We start from the raw sequence: 21,052 nt of genomic DNA, 5'->3' as shown, positions 1-21,052 counted from the left end.
AATGGTCTAGATACACATTCTGAAATGTGTCTACTAATATAATCGATGTAGAAAGTTCTAATAATTTGATATGGAAAGTTCTAAATTGGGTTCAAACTATTTTAATCGATTTAGAATATTCTAGAAAGTTCTAGAAATTTCTCGAATGATCTGGAAACTTCCAAAATCAGTGCAATTTATTATGATCTATATTAAAAAAAATTTTCTTGTAAATTTTCTATAATATAAAATTTGCCATGTATTCTAACCCAAGCAACGCCGGATTTCGCTGCTAATATTTATATAAAAATTAAAAATATGAATACAGTGTTTTGTGGACTTCATCTACAACTTTTTCAATACATTAATCCATTTGAAATTATTGATTAGTTATACAGACGTGTAATTCTTTTTCTGTGTTTAGTGTCTAGTATGTCTGAATCAATTCTCACTCCTACAAGACATCACTCAAATCAACGGTTTTGACGTAAAGAACTCTCGAGCTAATTTGCATAAAAATGTTCGAAATAGGAATAACCGGTATGTTCATATTACGCAACGGCTATTGAAGTTTTTTTAGTGAATAAATATTGATAGAAAAAACAAGTTTAATGTTGAAAAAAAACTTGTTGGCGCCATATTTATATAATATTTTAAATCCTTATAGCTTGATTATTTATTTTAGATGGCCAAGAAAAAACAATTCTTGTGTCTTTTTAATACAATTGAAATTAAACAGCCATTTTCTTTAATTGATCTTAATTTTGCTCGACGCTTTGCATTATATTCGTAACATCCTTAGCATACACTTTTCCACTTAAAATCACCCAAAACTCTTCAATATGACGAGCCTCCAACCAATTTCTGATTATACGTTCATACAGGTGAACTATGAAGCATTCCAACAATTTCATCTATTGAAAATGTATTTACCGATCACCCGATCGTCCTACCAACCTCTAACATCCCAAAAAATAATAGTTACTATCATCTGGTTACCTTCCCTGGGAATGGACCGGGATAAAAGAAGCAGGACAGTTATTTAGACCAGCTCAAAATAGAGAGAGTTTTGCCATGCTGATCTCAAATTTCAAGGGGACTTGATACGGTAACCAATTGGCAAAAAGTGCTTTAATTCATACCATCATCGACAAACAAAACCAGAATAACGTGATGATTCTTCGCCCTCAGCCAAATAACTTCGCAAGCCTCTCCAGACAAGATCTAACCATTTTAAGAAGTATAAGAATCGGCCATTCAAGACACCCATGGATATCTAATGTTTTCTACCGCCAGACCCATTTGTAAGATTATAAGCTCATCAAAGATCATCAACTCAGGTCTAATTACATCGTGAAGAAAATTTCTTTCACTTTATTATATTCATTTATATTCTCTTCACTACGATGTTATAGTTGAATAATCTTAATATCGTTTGTTATAAAATAATAACGGTGATAAAAGACATGAAAAAAATTTTGACAATTTCAATCGCGATAAAGACTAAATGACATTTATTATCATTCAAAATTCTATTACTATAATCGGATTATCCTTATAATCCAAATTGTAATGTAATCGGCTTGGAAACTCGATAAAAAAATTAATACATATATGAATTTAATGTGTACGTCGAGTTGAAATGACAAAGAAAAACAACGTTTTTATCTTGATTTGATTTTTAACTAATTTAATAAAGTTAATAATCAAATTTTTCACAATTAGTATTAAAGGTGGATAATATTCAACGTAAACTATTTAATATTAATTTCATTCATTCAATATTTAGTTCCTGATCTTCGCTTTGACTCCTGAAGGATAAGAATTACGTCGGTTAAAAGTTTTTACCGCCCTGGAAGCGAAGTGAAAAGTCGCTTTCAATGTACTGGTGGAATGGATCGAGAAGAAGAGATAAGGAGACACTATGAAGACTTATCAAAGCCTTTGAGTGCAGTAAAAAGCAATGCTGGCGCAGTCGACATACCCACACTTTTTGGAGACAATTTTGGAGTCTTTTTACCCCAAAAACCGAATCACCACTTTCCTAGACGGGATATCAAACGCGCGTTAAAAGCAGCTGTCAACAGGATTGTTCCTGGATGTATATAACGCATATCTTCCTGGCATGAAGAGGCAGATGGTTCTAGAAAAATGAAAGAAGACACTGGACTAACCAAAATCTTACTACTGTATTTTAATTTTTGATTTATTGATGTAACTCTCTTTTGCTTTTATTATTTTGTCATTCTCTGGAACAATTTTGATAAAAAATCGTTTTCTGTTTGGTTCAATTCGTTTTTCAAGATATTCCAAAGATCTTTCTGACTTCCCTGTCCAAATTGATCCACAACTCAATCGAGTTGGGCTCAAGTGACTGTGTGAGCCAAAACATCACTTTCAGTACATCCTTTCTTTCCAATTCTTTCAAAAACTCTTTGCACAGCTTCGAGGAATACTTGGGACCGTTACAAGGTTCTGGCCAGAACGTACTATATTCTATTTTAATATTTTTCCTTCTTTCTTCAAAATATTTTCAATTTTTACCAGGTCTTTGATCGCCGTTCTTCTAAAACATCATCGAACCTCCGGCGTGTGTAAAAATCAGGATTTCACATCTCTCTTTCACTGTAGAAGGCAGATTTCTAGATAGACTAAAACAATTCGAATACGGACTTCAAGAAAATATGTTTTGGTTCTAAAATTATAAATCACAGCACGTTTTTGCGTCTCACGAGGCTTACTAGGACTAAACTACAGTCATAAACACCAAAGAAATAATTCACAGATAAATAATAATAAACAAATCAGCCGGTTACTTGCAATCGAATCGATAGAGGATGTGAATCGATCTTTTTATCTACTTTTAAATGCGTACGCAGTCAACTATTGAAGAAACTTGATTTCTCATTTAAAAAAGGCGAAATTAATAACATTGGAACTGCAAAAAGCACGATAATTTCCAATAAATTCACTTCTTATATGGAAATTATAAATAGGTGTATCTGCCACTTACTAATGATCTTATAAATACCTTATTGCGAACGATCTTATCTACTTGAATTAATCTGTAGCATCAATTAAATGATAAACAAAAAATGTTAACTCAATCTACATCAATTATAATTTTTTTTTTATTGAACTATAATAAAACGACATTTTACATATCAATTCCCGAATGAGGAACGGATTTTTTCAGTTCCACCCGTATGTTTATATGTTTTTCGCACATCCTGATTAATTTATCCAAGATATTTATAAATTTCTTGTAGTATCCTTTGCATGAGACTAAGTAAGCGTGCAGTCCAAAACTTACAAAATTGAGATGCAGCCATCAACAGATATTGAAGACGGGTATAAAATAGAATCAGTTTTTTGATGATTTTAGCGAATTTTCAAGGTCGCAGAAGGGTTCCATTTAAATGATTTGCATTCGCGCATTTCTGCTTATTCGTTATCTTCATCATTTGCCATGTCAGGTGTTTCCATTTCTCTACGATCATGGTATCATTTTTAATTTTTTACTTTATTCTGCAGTTTCTTTATTTCTACGTGGTGATTTCTGATTGTTTTTCTTGTTTTTTCCTTCTGAGCAATAATCTGGAATAGTACTTCAGTCTTTTTTCAATGGCTGTTGTTGATTTTTTGAGGATTTCGTTCGAACGATTTGTATTGACACGATTTGTTAGTTCTCTGCCTTTTTATTGATTTGTCGATCTCTAAAAAATCGAAAACAAGTGAAGGAGATCAAAATATAAGTCACATATTCGTTTCGGAGTTGATCCATCCGGTATAGTATTGCATTTCTCTTTGCAAGATGAAATCGTCATTTTTTAACAAACGTAGGTATATTTTTTTCTGTTTAACCATCTTCGTTTATCAGAAATCAATAGTTCCTTTCAATAATGCTTTACCTCAATCTCAGTCTCAAATATTTGCTCGCTGCAAATAACAAACGTATTGTTTCAAGATTTTTTCACCTCGAGACAATAGCGGAATCACCTTTGTCTTGTTGTTGATAAAAATCGTCGTTGAATAGGAATTTGCTTTTAGGTAACGGTACTTTTGAAAAATAATGTTAGACTAGTTTAATGGCGCTATATAAAATCCAAGTTTTGCATTTTTAGCGTCAATTCCACAATTATATACCAAAAAACTCCATAATTTTCCATAAATAAAAACTGCCTTTATTAAAACAGTCTATGATATCGTAGTTTTGGTCCACTCTATAGTTTACTCATATTTAGTTTGAACCGATATCCCGCTTTGAGCTTACGACATTGTGAAATTGGCGCAGTCAATAGGAAATATTTTTATCCATATGACGTATGTCAGTATATTTTGATTAGGACTATATTATGACTGATTCATATCTGATTGGTAAGACCCTATATTTTGTTACTACTGTGATAAAATGGAGGCTGTAATTGTTTTCTTCGAATCTTTTTTACACAATGTTTCAACTTATTTCCTTAAGAAGGTAATATGTGTGCTCTGTGCCGACTTTTATTATAATTTATGGCGAAATAAAGAGTTTAAGATGAAAATAGTGAAGTAATAGAATACAACGTTGATGTGGTAGTGAAATACTCCCGAGACGGACGCGCTGAACCGGAAAATACCGAAGATTAGTGTCTCCGCTGAATTTTTCTATTTCTACTATCACAACGTAATGTTATTCGTAAATAAAACGTTTTATATCTTTTGAATCCCCATTTTCTAATAGGATAATACGTGGAAATCACCATTTTCTCGAAACAAGTTACATATTCTTCAATTGACGTTTGGACTGAAATTTGAAAGTGGAGATATCATTTTTTATGACTTTTATATCTATATATTTGATGTAATATTTAAAACTTTGGTGTTTTATCGTCATAAAACAATTTAGTTTGAAAAATCTATTTCGTATTATTACTTCCAATATAATCTTCAAACTTCCAAGTTACATTTAACAATATTATGATTAGCTTCCATCAGCCATCCATTTAGCAATCTGTATATATGTTATCCTTCACTCTATTCTTCTGTTTCTTGTCGATTTTATTAAATTCTGAATCCATGTCATCTACAACTTAGAATATTTTGTCTATAATGTCTTTCAAATGCGTTAGTTCCTTCTTCAAAGTTAATTAAAGATGTTGTCTAACATCTCTTATAGTGATTTCAAATCTACCAAGTAGAAATATTTATTAATATTTTCTTTAACGTCTTCTTCTCTTTTAGCACCATCTTTATTATCTCCTGATTTACGCCTTTTCGTTTGCTTTTCTGTGGTATTTTAATTATTCGTTCACTAAAGTTGTGATGGGGTGTATTTTGGTTTCCCTGTAGCTCATCAAGGAAAATCTTGGAGTTCCATTATTTGTTGCATAACCTGTGTTTAAGTGATTCTTTTATTTTCTTACACGAATTCCAAACTTTTTTGTCTTTTCTAGATCCACCGCTCCATTTATAACTCTTGAATGATCAAATTTAGAAAATCATGGTAATTAGTGATGACGTACGTATCGTTTATGAGAAATAATCTACAAAAAATGCTCCTGTAATTACCTAAATTTAAATATGACCCACACGCGCTCTACATGAATGCGATTACCATGAATTTCATTAAAATTCCAAATATATGATTCAGAGATACGAAAAAAAAATAATAATAAAAACCAAGATAAAATCGACATTAATAGTTCGATTTGAAAATAAACAAGCAACTTTGTTTGGGTAATTAATAATTCTAATCGAAATATTCAATGTTTAATTGGTATTTCGCTTTTGTTTGAACGTTTTCCATTATTAACTTTTTAATTTTACGTAACTCACCTTTGAATTGTTCGTTGGAAAACGAAATATCCATTTTCGAACTTTTTACAAAATATTGTTGATAAAATTACCATATTTAATATATAATATAATATATTTATAGAATTAATATCCCCGAACCGAATTGGCATATTCTTATCTCAACGAATTAAAAATTGTCTCGAGTTGTATTATGCACTTGGACTACCTTTTCGTTTACCTGAAATTTCCCCGTTCCGAGTTGGCGCCCCACAGATTTCACAGTGATCAGAAAAATGTCTCAACGATACTAAATTTTTCTCGAAATAACAAATAACGATCAAAATGGTTCCCACATTTATCAAATAACTTGTACGTACGGTTCCGTTCGGCATATACTAAAAGCTGATAATAGAACAGTTAAAAAATGCCGAATAAATTGGACATTTTCAATGTTGTTTGGCTCCGAAAAAAATTAAACGTGAAATATGAAACGTCGAGTTCGTTTCATAACAACGAGGCGGATTTTAGATAGATTGGCTTTGATGTTTCGGAAAAAAATTTCCCACAATTATTGCCGCTGACAATATTGTCATCCTATTTGATGTACAAAGTGGGGTACTATTAAATCGAATGAATTTAATTATTATCTTCCTTCTCGATGATTAATTTCGAAACCTACAAATTTGAACTTTGACATTTGATAGCGCCCAAGTTGCGGAAGATGCATATGCCAAATTATTCTTCATTTATTCAGACTGGTTCGTAAAACACTTTTCACCAAAATGGGCGTTGTATTTTATGATTTCTATCTATCCATCCTACCAAAACCTGTCCGACAACGAAACGCCTATATCTATGGAATTGTGTTTTGGACAATCTTATACAGTTGATTACAACTTCTTCAGTTTATTACAGACTTCAACTTTTCTTACATGACTCACCCAGAAGCTGAAGGTAAACAACCATAGACGTATGTTTGCAGATTAAGCTTTGGAACTATTAGGAAAAGAATCTTAAGAAAATAAACGTCAGTAATGGAGCTGATTTTTGAGAATATGGACACAAAAATTCAGGTCAATACCAACCAGATGTGATGGTGATGTGTAAAACGTCCAATTCCTTTAAAAAAAAAATACTCCTGGATGTGGATTTTGTTCAAAATTCTTTGAGAATCGTCGTTGTACAGTGATCCAGGTCTTGCTGTCAAAGTCTGTAAAAAATTTCATAGAATCTTCTCGTATAAGACATCTGCTTCGATTTAGGTTAGACACTCAATATCTAAAACATGTCATAATATTTATACCAACAACGCACTCCAACCCTTGTTTTTTAATCCTTTATTTACTTTGAAACATTATTGTTATTAAAAAAAAAACCATGACAGTAAAAGAAGTAGATCAGATATCCAAGACTATGACTAACCTTGTCATTTCAACGTGATACTTTGACTTAATCAAAGCAAAAAAATCCTATTTAGTTTGTTCAAACCCAATCCCATGGTCTTCCTGTAACATTTGGTACATTTTCGATGATATTTCATTCTCAGAATACTTCAACTATCGAATTCGAAATATTAAAAAATAATAGAAATTATATTTGGTACTTTTTACATTGGACAAACATATCAATATATGGGAAACAGATTGAGAAGTCATCAATTAAGTCAAAATATTTTTATCGGTGCTGGAGAAACTAAAAATCTTATATAAGACAAACATATCAATATTTGAAAAGTAGAATGAAAAATCAACAATTATGTTTTATAGTAAATGGAGAAAATGAATTCTATTAACGATGTCGAGGTACTTTTCTTTAAAATTTCAGTAGTTTTAACTGAATTTTGCACCTCAAAAAATAATGCAGGCCGTCGTACTGCATAGCTGCTTGGTTTAAAAGAATGCTTCTGGACTATGATCGATTCAAACTTCATAGATCAAACTGGTCATAGACATATTATGAGAAATATAGAAAAGATAATATTATAGCTGAAAACATTAGACACTAGCCCTAAAATAAATAAATAAAACTACCCTTTAATCGTTTTTTTTTGTTGTATTCTATCATAAAAAAGCAAAATTCTCGTATTTTATATGGAATTCAATCATTAGTACTCATTCGAATACCATTTTCAGTGGACTCCGTGGAGGTGTATGTGAAGTCTATGGTTTGCATATATCGGTTTACATAATAACAACGATAGTACTAATAAGTCAACCGGTTTTTCAACCAGATTTTTTTTAAAGTGACTACACAATCAGGGTGGTCGTTCGCCAGTACGTTCGTGTTCGATTGTAATTGCTTTTTGGACTTTCTTTACGACTTAAAAAATTAATCGAACCACACATTATACCAGAGATAGTCGAAACTATTTAAACATTCGGATCAGGGGCGGTTTCAGCGTCTCAGTTTGGGGAGTCACGAATTGAAATAAAAAAAAAATAGCAAGATAAGAACTTTTCGTGATTCATAGGCTTTTCTAACATTATAATACGAATCCAATCTTCTCTCTGATTATTTTGAAAATCTATTTATCATCATTTCAAGACCTTCTTCAATGGAAGCTCCAAATAAACTGACAAGAAGATAAAATTAAATGTTAGTTGATGGGCAGATGGTTCTTGTCACATTCTTCTATTGTATTAGGACGACAATGGGAAAAATCTATTCCTTATGTTTTTCTTCACCACTTCGCAATCCATTCTAATACGACTGAAGAAACTGCAACATTATTAAGAATTCCTCAATTTTCTGCGACTTAACTTACCATTTTTATGTCATCATCTGACGAAAATCGGTCTTTCATATCAGAGACTATATTTTCTAGAAGTGGGAATTGAACCACCATTCTAAAATATTCTTCAGGAGTTTTTGCGGATATATTTGCTCGCTGCATTTACCGCGATGTTATTCTAGGCATCTTTATTTCTGTAGCTAATTTTTCAGCAAGAATCTCTAAGAAAACAGCCGTCGCATTGAACCTATTGCTTAAGACATGAATCTGCTTAGAGAAAATAAATTACATCAAAAGATTGATCCACAGTTAATGCCTGTTCACTCAGCAATCTTCTGTAAGGTTCCCGATCGTGATGGTAACTTCGTCAGCCTCTTAGACCTGTTTCTAACAATAGATCCTGAACTCCGACCATCCAATCACAAATTAATTACAGCAACGTGCTAATTAGAAATACGAACTCAGGATACATTTAGACCATGTAAAGTTTGGCGAAATGGAAGAATTTGAAGGATTTCCTGTTTATGTTTACTTGGAATGATGTTTGCTTCATTTTCAATGACTCTTCAGTGTCTACAAACCAGATTTTGAAAGGTATGGAAGCTTATATTTCTTAATCCTTCAAGGCTTCGCCGACAAAAATTCAGTATTTGATAAAAACTGCACTAGAGCAATCAACAACAAAAACAACTGTTCAAGATCTATCTGGTCTGTAACAAAAGCAGTCAGCTAAAGTTTTTGTGAGTCGAAAATTCCACAGTTGAATGGAGAAGAGAGGTCAATCGCCGGGGAAAACTACCACCTAGACTGTCTGGAGTTGTTACATCTATGCCAAAACATCTCGATACCGAGATGTGTGCAAAATAAAAGATTTGAACATTAATAAAGCGGCTGGCCCAGATGGAATACGAACAATCGTATTGAAGAATTGCGAAGCCGAACTACCAAGATCTCTGGGCTTTTCTTTGACATATAAAAGAGGTCTCTTCCTTGTATATTGCAAAATTACCAACCTACAGAAGTTCAAGATCATTATCCACAGGTATCTCAATTATTAAATTTTTATTATTGTAATAACGAAAATACGTTAAAAAACTTATACAGCATAATTATATAATTTTCTAAATATAACTTATGTTTCGACCACTTTATTTGCCAAAATCTAAACAAAACTGTAGTTCGTAAAGGCAATCAAAGCCATTCATTCATGAAATTCCGCAGCGATAGAACGGTCGCGTCCTCTAGGTCAGTTGTGTGGTTATTTTCGAAGGTTTTGTTTATTTAAGTTGGCACATTGAGTTCAGCCACGACGCACATACACACAACAACCGGCCGAAAGATTCAGAACTAAAAATAACAATTTTATAAACGTAGTTTTTGAATTTAGACCGAGCCAAAATAACTTCGTGAAGGTCAAATATAGACAAAATATGTTTCAAAAAAAAAAAATTAATTAAAATGCCAAAATTTTAATAAATATAAATCAATTTAAACATTTCGTATCCACTAGTTTCATATATATAAATAGTACAATACACTTGCAGTACATTTTTATAAAAAATTTGTCTTTACTTTCAGTACATTCTTCCTTCCCAATTCTTTCACACTTTTGGCATTACTTCGAGGAATTTTTGGGATCGTTATTAAGCTGGACGATGAGTTTTCTGTCCATCAAGAGCTGACCAGAATGTTTTCCGTTTTTTATAGTTTTTTGTCGTCAAAATCCCTTCAATTTTTACCAAATCTTCAGTCGCTATTTCTCTAAAACATCCCTAAACTATCACTGAGTCTCCATCGTGTTTTGAACAAGAACTTTCTTTTGACCTGCGTACAAAAACCCTTTTCTTAGATCCAAAAACCACAAATTTTGATTCATTCATTTATAAAACTGTCTCCCATTCATCGTGCGTCCAACTATTATAGTTTATAGGTCGCTGCCACCCTTCCAAACAGCCCAGTCTCCTAATTTCCTTCCACTTCCACTGTATAAGAACTCGAAGGCAGATTCTTTGATCTCAACTGTTATCTCTGGGACCGTGAGTCGTGGATCACTTCAAAAACAGATGTTTTAGTCCAAAAAATACAATCTAGCGTCTCACTTGGACTAAACTAAAATCATAAACACCGAGAAATAAATCATAGTCAAAGAATAATAAACAATTCAGCCAGTACTTGCAAGTTTTAATCGTTGGACGGCGGATAGATGTTTTCGTTATTATTGGGAAATGGAAATACATCTACTATTCATTCATTAAAACAAAAGGATAAAACCAAATCGCAGTAGGTCAATGAACAGTTAACAATACGATGAAATCTGTGTCTAGCGCCAATTGTTATTTTTCTGAAAAATCTATAGATATTTTAAGCAATTTAAAAGAGTTGTAACATCTTCAGTTATATTTTTTCCACCTATAAAGGACTAATACGACGTCCGGAATACGGTTAGCACCTGGTTGTTGTTACAAAAGCCTAAGCACCTGCCGGAAGGTACGAGGGAGTACCCAAAAATAACCTGAATTATTTTTTAAATGCTATATATTTACAAAACAATCTTATCCCCTTCAAAATACTCCCCATCACAAGTAATGCATTTGTCCCAGCTTGTCCCAGCGGTGCTTCCACTGTTCGAAACGTGCTTTCAAATCGCCGTCCTCTCATGCCCCTTTTCATGCGTCGAAACAAGGAAAAGTCGCACGGAACCGGATCAGGCGAGTAAGGTGCGTGGGGCAGCTATTTTTAACCAAAAACTGGCTAACAGTGATGGTGCGTTGTCATGGTGGAAGAACCAGTCACCAGTTTGCTAAACCGAGCTCCAAGATATTCCACTGAATTCAGACAGTTGATCAATTGTCTGTCGACGGTCTGTGCGCAGAATCTCTCGAATTCTTTCAACATTTTCATCGATTCGGTCAGTTGATGGACGTCCAGAGCGAGGTTTGTCATCGATCGACATGTCGCCATTTTTAAACCGAGAAAACCACTCATAAACTTGAGTTTTGCCCATAGCATCATCTTTGTAAGCAGTTTTCAACATTAAAACATTTTCAGCAGCTTTTTTACCGAGTACAAAACAAAATTTCACGGCTGCACGTTGTTCAGTACTACAAAAGCTTCACCCATGGAAATGCTGTTCCGGTTACTTTTGAATGCCCGTCTTATATGTTTAATGATTTTCTACTTGTTATTTCATAGATTGCGACATTTTTTGTTATAATATTTGAATTATTATCGTATTTTTTCAATTTCTACACGTCAATCTAAAAAAGGAATTCCTAATTTTTTCAAATGAAGAATGGAGGAGCTCAAGCTGAATTTAACAACATGAAGAAAAGCAACAAAGATATTCCTCTACAACTTAAATTAAGACTAGTAAGACGTTACATATTTTCGTTTTTTTTACTATGGTGTAGTGATTTGAACCACAACCTAGTCTTTACAGTAAAAAAATGGAAACAGGAGTATTTTGCAGTTGATTGTCCAAGTGAATCAGAAGAAGACGGCATCCATTTGGAGGGTCATCTGTTGATTTGTTTAGAAACGCAGTAAACAATATAAAACTAGCCTTGTTAATATACAACGGATAAGAAGAAGAATTTGCTCCAACATACGCTATTCATCTATAAAAGTTTCCAATTTCAAATTATAGTTTGCTAAAGACCTAAATTAGGTCAAACATTCAAAAATAACCTCAACAAAATAACTTTTCATTTAATAAAATCAATTTTATTTGTTTATTATTAGAACGTACACCATAACCTATTTTTTTTTTGTAATTGATAGTTATTGTTCGATTTGATTGACTAGAAAATCATCACTCATCATTCTAATTATCAATAGTGATTATAATGAGTTTATTAATGTATAAATGAGCGGCAATCTGTCAACATGTATCCGTACATATGTTATTGCGTGCTATATTCTTTTAGTAGGGGCGATTGGTGAAAATATAACATTTACTATTCAACGTATGTACTCCGGTCAATTTAGACATTCGAAGTTACATCAATTCACAATAAGCTGAATATCGGTGGAATCGTTCAAAATATGATTATAAACAAAATCAGAAAGTTCCTCATCTCTCCCCTTTTTGCAAAAAAGTCGAAAAAATGAGTTCTTTGCGATTTTAACCAAAACGGTAAGTTTTATCATAAAAGTACCTAAGGCAAAAATTATAGATCATAAAATTATCTACAAAAAATGTATAAATACTTTTTTTCCTACGAGCCTCCGTTTCTGAGATATAACGATTCAAAAAGTTGTAAAAGTTGTATTTTCACGGATTTTCAGCTTATTGTGAATTGATGTAACTTCACTCTTATTTTTTTGGTCTAATTTGACCGGACTATTAACTTTCATCATTTAATTTGTTTCCACTGCAGTGAGAGAATCGAAATATGAAAAAGAAGTTAATTTTTTTTGTGTTATTGGGTAATAAAGTATAAATTACGTACAAAAAAGAAAACTACGAAACTAAACTATACAGTATTGAATTTTTGCCTTTAAGAAGCTAGTTTTTTGTTAAACGTTTAAAAAGAAATAACCCATTAACTAATCTAATTTCTTAATAGGTTTTTTACACATACTTTATAAACAAATAAGAAACATCTAATTAAAATTTAGTTACATAATCTTTCAACGCATTCCTGCTTTACTATTTGAAAAATGTTAATAAGTTTGATTATTAACATGTAGAAACTATCATCAAGTAATTTGTCTGTCATTTGGTAATCGCGTTGGGAATTAGATGATTTGTTTGAACTCAACCGATGTCAGAATATTCAGTGCATATGTAGGAGGAACTGGAAATTGTGTTACAACCTTTAAAACACAATAACACTGTAAACTTTACTGGTTAATAATTAAATTTTGGTTTGAATTTAACGCCCTGTGTCTGATAACCAATTTTATCAGTAAAATAATAAATAATGTTTGATTCCCATCGTTCTTTATTTTAAATTTTACTTATGAAAATAATCAAGCAGAAAAAGTCGATTAAAACAGAAACAAAGTCAGAAAAGAACTAGTGAGTGTCTGTCGAGATATTTTGGGTCAAAAAAATAGGTTTTTGTAAGTAAAAACAAGCTTTGATAAAAGTTTAAGCTACATCCTTTATATTATGTTGAATGTTTTAATTTAAATTTGGTTCAATAAACGAAATCGCGTTCTTATTTCGGGCTACTACAAAAAACCAATCGTTTGCACAACGTTTCGACTGAAAAATAAAAAGAAAAAACCATTTTAGTGATTCACAATTGACAAGAACAATGTGCGAAGGCATATGATGGTTTTTCGAAATAACCCAGTCAATTAGAAATCTTTTTTGCGCCTGTTCTGTTTATATTTTTCGTTAATTTCAAATATTTGTAATGGAAAAATCCACGGTAGTGAACAGGTTGAGTTATTGATAGTTTTTGAAAAATTTTAGTCTTTAATAAACAAACAATAATAGATAGAATAAAAGATAACAATAGACAAAAACGTAAATCATTTCCTTTCATTTAAGAATACTCAGACAAAAATTATACCAAACATAGATAAATAGGTGGATTGGTAAATCTCTATAAAGCGTATAAAATGTCTTTTGATCACTCTGTAGCAGCAAAAACGATAATATTATTAAAGAGAAAAGGATTGTGAAAGATCTTCATGATAATCTGGACAATTTAAAAATAATAAAACAACTGAAATAGATAAATGAATAATTATTATTCAACTTATAGTAGAAAAGAATTAAAAATGACAATATTCACCTCAATGATCAAACCAATTCAGTATCACAGGGTCCATGCATACGTCTCCAACTTGAAGTCCACCTTAAGATGTAACCACACAATTCGAAGCCATGAGGACAATATACAAGCCGAATACCATCAAAGAATTGCAGGTTAGACCAACTGGCTATGTGAAAAACTGGATACAGATCGTAGTGACCAAATTTTGCCAAGACTTTGAGGCGATAATTGAACAGCAATTTGATGACTCTAAGCCCGCTATATCAAATAACGTAAGCACGTGATATACAGAGGACTCTAGGTTGGATGCTTTGACTATACCGTCTTCCTAGCCGAGGTATTCGCTTTGATAGACGTAATCTGTGAGTGCCCAGTACTCAAAGCACAGTCAAAGATGGAATCCATAATTTATTATTGAAAATACTAAAGGAAAAGTGTAAAAAGTTATAAAAAATGAAGAAAAACGTAAAACCACGAAGATTATTCCACCACCACGACACAATTTCCGATTATTGTGTGAACAAAAGATGATTCTCCTGGTCTATAATACATACTCTCAGTCTCGGGTGAAAAACGTGTCCAATATTTTCGAACAAGGTAAAAGAACCGTTTTTTGACAAGTCATTCGTTTGTTGGCGTGAAAGCATATAAATGACAACAACGTCGTTGTTGTTGCTAAAGTTTTTCTCTTCATTTTTTAAACTCAACCCAAGTAATGAGTCTTGCGCTAATGATGTAGTCGAAAATTCACCAGAGGCGCATCGAGTTTCGTAACCCGATTCTTTTGGTATGAAACTTTAATATTGAATAAAAACGTTTGTTGGTCCGTATCGGATCCCTCTGATCAGCATCTTCAGATTTATCACTAATACGCACAACCTCTGGTTCTCAACGGTAATTCCAATTAAATTGTCAATATTCTACAAATCCCGCTTCTATTTTATTAAATTTTCAAATTTACAATTAGATTGTTTTACCAAGTATCATCATAAAGATATTTCTCGATATAAAAATGATACCAAGGAATATGGCGGATTCCTATTGAGGATTATAACGCGAATATCCTGATTTGAAGTATAGGATAAAGTAATAAATCGAAAACAAGCTTTCCGGATCCCTTTTCAGGAAAGTCTCAATACCAGTCTTCTTACACCTTGTTTACTAATCCTATTCAATCTTAACTTGTCAAAGGCTTGTTGTAAGTCTATAAATGGAAATATCTGTATCTATGTTTGGTTCTTGGGTCTTATCTATCACTTCCTTTAGCATATGGTTTTCTACACCTATAGAAGCGGTCTATGCTTTCAAATAACATATTTTGAATGTACCTCAAACGCAAGCAATTGTACTAATCATACTCTAAAAATAATGAAGCCGTATCCAATTATAATTATTTGTTTTTATTTGTCTATTTCTTAAACTTAAGTAGCGATCCTCGTGTTTTATTTTGTTTGTTTTCGTTCCTTATAATTTTTCTCTGTTCTTCATACAAATAAAGTTTTAATACCGACCTGTAGATGTCTGTAGCATCAATTTAGTAGACTCGATTACCTTAACTGGTTAGGGTGATATAATGTATGTGCTCGAATAAATTGACATGTCACTTCACGTCCATTTTTCTCTCTATATATATATTTAATAATGACATAAGATTGTTTTTTTTTTGCTGTTGCATTATTTAACATTTTTTGTGTACCTTCACATCAGATTTTAAGAACAAGTCTTTTGAATGCCAAACCTTCACTTTTTCAAAACAACATGGGAGGCCTTCATATATTTTCAGCGACAAAATGAAGCATCTGCCATTATATGATAATAAAATGCAGTAGATTTTGATGGAACGGAACGACTCAATTATAATTTTCATTTTGAAACTATGTTCTTCAATGGTTGATAGATTTAAGAAAACCGTATTCATATATTCATTCGCAAGACAGTTTCGTAGCTAACGATGCTATATGGCAGTGAATGTTGAATAATAAAAAAGAAGAAAACAAAATAAACATACGGAAGTGAAAATACCAAGGAGGATTTTCGAAGGATCGCAAGACGAGTGGAGATAAAAGTATTGTATGGTCAAGATGAGGTGGGTTATGTGGTTATAGCAAAAAGGTTCTGTTGGATCGGCCTTAAAACCAAAATAGACGTAGATAGTTGGAAATTGAGGGGAGAAGAAGCGAAAATAGAAAGAGGATATCCACGGGGAAAAAGGTTACAAGCATATAGAGAAGATTTAGAAAGAATAAGAATTCAGAAGAAGCTGGTAGCAATCATAAACAAAAATACATGGAGGAAACACCACAAAAAGTTTTATCGGTCCTGGAAGATGCCTTTGGAATCCACTAGACCATGTAGGCTTCTTCAACCAGATCAAACTCATATTTTCCTTCACGAGTTCATAGGAGTTGTTGAGGATGTATTATCTACTGAACTGTAGTATTTCAGTCGAAAGTCTGAAGTTTTTGTCCCACTTACGAAGGTTTTGGCTTATCTGCAGTAACTGGATCCATGCTGTATAGAATTCCTATTCCAAATTAGATCCTTTTCGTTGGTCTTCTGCTTTTCTCACTACCAGTAGAGTACCAAAGAGAAATTACATTTTATTTTGTACTAGCACCTCACTGACGCCTCGAGATTTGCATTTACCACCTTAAAGACAATGCCAGAGGCTACAACTGTAGAAACTCCTGCTCGTTTCAGCAAAAAACTTAGGTACGTCAAAGGACTAGCTCTAAGACCTGGCAGGACAAAAAAACCTTCTTTGTTTGCAGAGGGGTTAGAAAGTCAAAATAACTCTCCACAACAATTACGAAGTAATTATAAAATTTGTAAAATCAAGTTAATACGATTATAGAATGAAATAAATGCAAATTAAAACATTTATTCCATATAAAAATTAATTTATCTTGATATTATTGAAATTTTTTTAATGAATCTTGCTTTCGATATTTTTAACTTTGACGCCGATTCTTTCGTTTAACAAAACTCAACCAATCACCTTCTAAAAGATAGCGACTAAAAATATTTATTGTAAAGAATCGAATGTTTATTGATTTATTTTAGACATCACCTCGTAGCCTCGCGATTGTATAATGTTACCTTATCGCTGGACGTAATCTGGCTGTAAAAATAAACAAAAGATATATCGATATCTCCCTATAAATCTCGAAGGTATCTCCAAAACCGTTGATTAAAAAAAATGTACGTGTGCAATAAATCGTTCGTTCAAGCTTATATATTAGACAATTTTACAAATAAAAATTACATGTATTGTAGTATCAGTTCCAGTGGCGTCTTCCTACCAAAAAAATTGTCTATTTTTTATCTGACAATGAGTGTAGTTAATATATTTTATAGTCGACGCCATCTGAAAGTTGTTCATTCACATACCGAAAGTTGCATTTTAAGTGTTCCATGTAGTGAAAATGACAGTTCCGTACTGCAAAACACTTTCGGGACGCTCTGGAGTAGACAACTTTAACTTCTTTAAACGTGACTCTAACCACTTCGATGTTGACAGTTGACAATTTCACTTCGATGATTTTGCATAACCTTAAATTTTTAATTTTCATAAATTATTTGTTTTATCTGAAGTGTCTGAAGTCTAAATTAATGAATTATTATAAAAAAGAAAACATCAGCGATGAAGAGTTACTCGAATCTACGCCAATCTAACAAGTTTTCCTTGACTTGGTATATACATATATATATATATATATATATATATATATATATATATATATATATATATATATATATATATATATATATATATATATATATATATATATATATATATATATATATATATATATACTGACGTATTGAGAGTTGATTTTATAAAACTTCTGAGGCGCGTGGTAATGTTTTCTTCATTTTTTCATTTGATCTACTATTAAATTACAAGTTGATCTAATTGTTGAGCTAATAAATTAAACCAAACCTAGCTAGTTGTAAATGAAACATGTGTCTAGAATTCTATTAATAACAACAATTGTTTCATTAAGTTGATAATGTATTCATATATGTTTATTTTGTAAGCAGTCATGGCCGAGCGGTTAAGGCGTCTGACTAGAAATCAGATTCCCTCTGGGAGCGTAGGTTCGAATCCTACTGACTGCGATTTTTATTTATTTCAATTCACATTTTTGTATTTTCATTCAAAGTACTTGTTTTTTTTTATATTGTTAATAACTTTTTACATTATTATAAAGAATATTCCAGTACTAAAATTTGTTTTAAATCAACTTTACAGTTTATTAGTGTGAAAAGTATGACCAGGAAAAATGTTTATTCAGTAAAATGACTAATTTATTCTGTAAACACATAAATAACCAATTATTTTGGGACTGACATTGTTTTTAAGTGCAATATTCACTTAATCGCTAAATGCGACGAAAATTGCAGTTTTGTTTATTCGTAATGTTTAGTCTGCTTGCTTTGACGTCACGTAAAAAAGAAAATATCAAAAAGCCGATTCATATTTTCCCTTTTTATTAATCGATTTCAAAAACACGCCATGATTATGTACTTATTACATAAGTACATAAAACATATTATAGTCTAACAAATTCCAAATGAAATTAATCAGCTAAATTATTAGTAATGAGAAATATTTGAATTACAACGGCAAAGCTAGTGGATTTGCCTTTTGCCTCTTAAATGTATCAACTTAATTAAATGATTTTTCTTGAATTCGACATCAAAATATATAGACTACTGATTTTGGGAGAACCAACTTCACGAAAAGATGTCTTAGTCCAAAAAGTACAAATCACAAAACGTTCTTGCGTCTCACAGGGCTAATTGGGGACTAAACTACCATCATAAACACCAAAAAACAATTCACAGTTAAAGAATAATGAACAAATTAGCTAGTACTTGCAATTTCTCTTCGTGGGTTAACACACAGTCAGTTGAGGAACCAACAGTGTGGAAACTGTTCGAAATTTATATTCAAATGGGTAGTTCATGTTAGCTAAGTTTCATCAATGTTAAATTTACTTGGAGATATTCGTTTGAATTTTCTTTATCTCTCTGTATATTTATATATAAATGTTTAAATAAATTGTTAAACATGTAGTGGCGATATGATAAATTAACACTGCCTGCCAAGTAAAATTAACTGAGAAAGGATAGACCATAAATTAGTCTAATATAATAAACAAACATATAAAAATGATGTTGCTTACAATGAGTAACGACAAAGAAACATTCTTAAATCACTAAAATAAATAATGCCGAATTGCCATACTCGTACAACAGTATCTAAAAAGGTCACTCCCAAAAAAAAATTCCAAACCTACGGAAAATCATAAAATTCCAACTTAAAAACCTACGCGAAGCAATCAATTTTATAACAGTAAAAATTTCGATTATAGAACGAAAAACGGTCATATATATTGTTTGAAATAAAAACAATTGATGTTGGCATTGGATACCGGCCAAAAAAGTTATTTAAAACAAGTTTTCAACGAGCTATTACCATAATGTACATATTTGTCGATAATTTCGTTCAAAAACATAACAGTTCTAAACCTTTCAATTCCTTCTTGACGCATCTTTATCTTGATTACAGTATTTCCGGTAGGTTTCTTCCAAAATACTTCTGCTGCGGAATTAGCCATTAATAGATTATTTCACAACCGTATATTCTCAAAATAAAAAGCATTTAACACAAAATTGACGCAGAAGTCATCTATCGAATTGTAAAGTCCCAAAAATGATCGTATCAAATGTATTCGAACAAGGAAACGTTAACTTCAAATGGAACTGGACGGGCCATGTGGTCAGAAGAACAGACAAATGAATGAACCAAAAAAATTATTGACTGGAAACCGAGAGGAGACGTCCACCAACACGCTGGTTTAATGATATTTAGAAAATGGTTTCCAGTTGGGTGACTAAGGAGATTAAGGAAAGCATATGTACAGCAGAGGATGCGACTGGCTGTTTGATAATGATGATGATCTTCATATCAGGTTGACTGACGATGAGCGTTCTGGATGGCTAAAAACTGCTACAACCAGCAATATCGTCGAAAAAGTGAACAGGATTCAGGTTAGGGAGATAAAAGAAACGTTTTGGACCAAAAGCGTATTCGAACGAACTTTTTCCAGGTGTAGTTTAAGAATATGAAACCTCAATTCACAACTACAAAATTCTTTGGGATAATCACGGTGTTCATCGACTACAAAAAAGGTAAAATGATAGCAGGGGAATATTACGCATTACTACTTAATAAGATAAATGAAAAATAATAAAAAAGCATCCGCATTATTAGGAAAAGTAAGAGCTTTTCCATCAGGACAGCGCACCTTACTACACGTCGGTGATTGCCATAGCTATAAGTCATGAATTGGTTAACAACCCTCCGTATCCACCAGATCTGGTCTCCAACGACTTTTTTCCGTTTCTTAACCTCAAGACGCCTATTTTGAGTAAAGTTATCGGTTAAAATAGTTAAAGCAGTTCATAGAATTAGAGACTTGTAATTTTTTGAGACAATCCGTTTATTTAATAAAAGAAATATATAGAAAATAATTGATTACAAAATTGGGGTTATAAGCTAATTGCAGAATTTATTTAATATGAAACCGAAGCTTCATATTCCATAACTCGTTTTGATTTTTTTTAAACAGACACCAGAACTGCATCAATAGCACATAGTTAACCCAGTTAAGTTATTTAATAGAAGAAACAAAGTTCTGACACGATTGTTTTGTTTGATTTGTCAGTTGCCAAGGTAGTTTAAAATTTATATTATCATAAAACTTGTTTGATTTGTTACAAAATATTTACACAGAAATAAACATTTATTATTGTACCCAAG

General features: G+C 32.0%; 1 protein-coding gene and 1 non-coding gene across 2 annotated transcripts in view; both read left to right on the top strand.

Annotated features, from left to right (window-relative positions):
- LOC130441275 (cysteine-rich motor neuron 1 protein) overlaps positions 1 to 21,052 on the top strand; it is a 191,371-nt gene that overhangs the window by 52,034 nt on the left and 118,285 nt on the right. The window lies entirely within an intron of this gene.
- Positions 18,261 to 18,342, top strand: Trnas-aga (transfer RNA serine (anticodon AGA)). Its single transcript has one exon. It is a non-coding gene; the product is annotated as a tRNA-Ser (tRNA).

This window comes from Diorhabda sublineata, chromosome 3 (assembly GCF_026230105.1).
Source record: "Diorhabda sublineata isolate icDioSubl1.1 chromosome 3, icDioSubl1.1, whole genome shotgun sequence".
Taxonomy (NCBI): domain Eukaryota; kingdom Metazoa; phylum Arthropoda; class Insecta; order Coleoptera; family Chrysomelidae; genus Diorhabda; species Diorhabda sublineata.
Note: the sequence above shows the minus strand (reverse complement) of the source record. Positions and strands in the feature narration are given on the sequence as shown.